We start from the raw sequence: 4,074 nt of genomic DNA, 5'->3' as shown, positions 1-4,074 counted from the left end.
GAGAACGGAATGGCTCCAGGGAGCAAGAGTTACATTCCACGCTCAAAATCAAGGCCATCCCACGAGGCACCAACTACGTAGACACTTGATGGATGGCAGCAAATAATTATTCTCAGTGTTGCTGTGCGCTTGCCTTCGTAGAAAGCCGGAGATGAATAAAATATATGAGAGCACATCAAAATATAGTGCAAGGACAACATATACAAACAGTACATTAAGCATTATGGAAGACAATAAAGGAGCTGGAAAACAGGGCCGCACGAGCAGCTGGGCTCGGAGTCCGTATGTATCCGCGAGAATGGAAAACTGCCGCAGACGACTTCTTGTGGCCTCTCCAGTCCTGGAATATTTCATTAGTTGGAAAATCTGAGCAGATTAATTTCTACCGCCTCATCCTTCCTAAAGGACAAGTTCCTGGGTACACAGCACGGCTGCAGCGGCTCCTGCTCCGCCAGGCCCTGGGCATCCCTCCACAGAGTGCAGTGTCAACAGAAACGCCAGTGACATTTCTCTCTCTCTCTCAATTACTTGTAGGCTTTTCACTGCCCGTATAAAATACATATTGTGCTCCTGTGAGATCCATTGTACCGAGGTCAGCGGGAACTCATTGTCCTTTTTGGCTTCAGAACAAGACAATACTGACATCTGTAAGATTTGCTGTAAATAATCCGAATGGTATAGGTACAGAGCCAGGGGCAGGAGGAGGGGAGAGAAGAGGGAAGGGAGGGAGAGAGAGAGATTGAGGTGGGGAGCGGGGAGAGGAGGACAGGGGCGAGAGAGGCAGAAAGGTGTTGAGAAACTGACTGAATGTTAAATCATTCAGAGTCTGACTTTGTCTGGAGAAGGCTTGCACGGAATGGTTTGCACCCTTTAAGGGGAAAACAAATATTTGGCAAATGTCTACAGGACAACGTCCAGCATCCATGCTCACGGCAGACAGCCTTTGGCATGGTGCAGACCTGTCCTGAAGGTGTCGACGGTGTCGACCAGAGACACGCAGATGGAGCTGGCGGTGCCGGCCCTCCGGCAGAGCCACACACGAGGAGTTCCAGGGCACGGGCTCGAATTCTAATTGGGATGGCAGAAGTGTACGACTCTGATTAAGTGCAGTGCGGTCATTTACTCGGCAGCCCCAATCAATAAGTTAAAACAGGGTGGGGGTGGTGGACCGAGCCACACAAAGATTCCAGAAGCAGGAAGGCCTACTGGGTGGCGGCCCTGCCTGGAATCGCTTGCCTTTTAAGTCGGTGTGTGAGAAAATCAAAAGCGTATTTGACAGCCAGTCAGGGAGAAGCTCTTCTCCGAAAGAGATTTTTCGTGGAAAGGAAAATTTGGCGACAGGCAGGGGACTGTGCCTGGGATGACAGATGAGCAAGAGACATTCTAATGGAGGCTCCTGGAAACCCCACTTGTCTTTTCTACTCGTCCGAGAGGCAGAGACTGAATGCGTGTGTGTGTGCCTGTACACGTATGAGGTGCAAGACGCAGAGCTTGAGCACATGTGTGCGTGTGTGTGCATGTGTGTATGAGTGTGCAAGAGGCGGAGACTGAGGGTTGCAGGCATGTGTGAGCACGCGTGTGCAGGACAGAGGGTGCACTGTGTGCACGTCTGTGCACATATGCAAATGTCCGAGCGCCTGTCCCAGCGCGTTCTCCCACCCCGTGGCCCAGGACCCTGTGCGAGAGGCTGAACGGCGAGACAGCTGCTTCAGGACTGGTTTCCGCCACACTGGGGCTGCGTCCCTGGCTGTGAGGCGGTCTCAACACTTCCTGAGGTCACGGGCAGGGCTGACTTTGACGCTAGCCTGGCACTGAATTCATTTCCACTTGGGACTTTTTACCCTTAAAGACAAAAACCTCTTCAGCCTATACCTTTTCCCTTCAGTCATATCCAGAAAAGTGAGCATGTGATTTCAATTTGAAATTAAAAGTCATGTCTGAATAACAGAACTGCATTCTCATTTCCTAATACCCTGGTTTTTACTACTTTGCATTCAACTGTGAAAAGTCTTTTAAAACTCGGAACAGCAGTAAAACTTGAATGAATTTTTGACCCATTATTGCATAGCGGGTGCGCCTTCCAAGTTGGAGAGACTGCCAAGTTCTCACCACCTAATATTTCCACTTTAATTGTGCCACTTGAGAAATTTACGTGCCTCAAAATATGGCATGAATCTTACGCTTATTGCAGTATCATTAGTGGCAACATTTAAGCAACATCTGTGTGCCATAGAACTAATTGAAGTAGCAGAAGTGGCAGCTGTAAATCCACAGGAAGATGGCAGTTTGTGCCCAGCACTGCTGAGCTAGCTACTAACTGTCAGCCTGTTCCCGCAATCTGCTCTTCGGTGCCGCGGTACAGCCACACAATGTCCAAAAAAATACAGGGAGTAGGCTAATGATCCTATTAACCACTTTGCTGCACCAATTTGGCTGTTTTTCCAGTTTCCTTGTTGAATTTCATTATAAATTTCGCCATTCCTGTAAAAAGTCCAGTACGAGACACGTCTGACTTTAAACTACTTACCTGAGCCGAGAAACGCTCCTCCGGCCAGACCGAGCTGAGGATTGATTTTTTTGTTATTTAATAATTCCACCCACCGCACCCCCTGACTCCTTGCAATTACTTAAAAATTTTTATCACACACGTTTCTGTAAAAAAAAAAACTTTTGAATCTCTTGTAATGTTGATATTTAAAGCAATGGCATTTTCTTCCCACGGACATAACATTTTCAATAATCAATACAAGATGGCAACGGTGATTTATTATTGGCTGGGAGTGAGGATCAGGGCAGGGCAGGCGTGTCCGGTGGAGTCTGCAGAGGTGCAAACGCAGTCAGGTGACTCGAGGGTCTGACTTCCCAAGTTCACATATAAGGGCCGACGGTTTAGACCCAAGAAGCATTGACTGTTTTTTCTTCCTTTAATGTTAAGAAAAATGACACCGATTCTTCCGCCAGAGAGCGAGCTAAGTTGGGAGTGCTGCTTCCTCCGGGGCCATGAAGGCTCCGGAGACCCTGCTCTTATTCAGAGTATTTCCTCCACCGAGCACAACTGGAACGAGTATTTCTGACTCCTCCTACAAACCCCAGCCCCACTGTGCTTTTAATTCTGCTCGTGCTTGTTTTCGCGTTGGCAGGGGATGGACGCTCTCCCCCGGTGCCTGGCCCTCAGACAATGATGTAACTGGTATCTTGCGAAGCACTCGAGAGCCTTGGAAATGCACAAAAGAAGACCTCCTTCAATATACGACGACTGGTGTGTTTGCCAACAACCCGACTTCATTAGAAAATTGGCACGTCCACCCAGCTGCCATGTGACACGCCGTTAACTCCGGACATTTGCTGTCTTAATGCTCAAGTACTCAGGGACTCAACTGATAAGGGAGAAACTGTTTGGAATCTACTGAACCCCACGCTTGGGGTGGCACGCCACCTCCCGGTATTGAAAATCAATAGTCACGTGACCGCTTAAAGGTCGGAGGTCTCCAGAATTAACTTCCTAGTACTAAATTACTACTCCTTGTTTCTTGGTTTATTTTCTAACAATAATACATTTTAAGGGGGCCCGGTTAAAGCCACTTATGACACACATGGTGAAAAAAACAGAATCGCGGGTGGAACAGCTGCTGGCTCCTCCCATCAGCTCAGAGAACATCGGGATGAAAGGATGCGGAAAGCTCCGCCGGTCTGCAGTTTGGGGTGTTTTTTTAAAAAAAAAAAAATTTTTTTTTTTGTTGGTTGTGCTTTAATTGTTATATAAAAGGATAAAAGCTAGTTTGGAAATTATCCATCGCTGACTTTTCAAAATGATGCAGCTCAATGATGACTTGGGCCAGACTCCTGCCCCAGGATGCCGTCTAGGGAAGCCACAGCACACAGTGTGGACACCGGAGAGGAAGGTGCTCCTGGTATTTCATTTCAGTTGAGAAACAAGCTCCCACGCCTCATCACACAGCATCGTCTTCTTCGCATGTAACTTCCGTATGAGGCTCTTAAGTGCAGATGCCACCGCCCCTCTAGCCTTTCAGAATATGCGTGCTCTTCACCTGCACACGTGTGATCACTGTCCGA

Source organism: Eulemur rufifrons, chromosome 28 (assembly GCF_041146395.1).
Source record: "Eulemur rufifrons isolate Redbay chromosome 28, OSU_ERuf_1, whole genome shotgun sequence".
Taxonomy (NCBI): domain Eukaryota; kingdom Metazoa; phylum Chordata; class Mammalia; order Primates; family Lemuridae; genus Eulemur; species Eulemur rufifrons.
Note: the sequence above shows the minus strand (reverse complement) of the source record.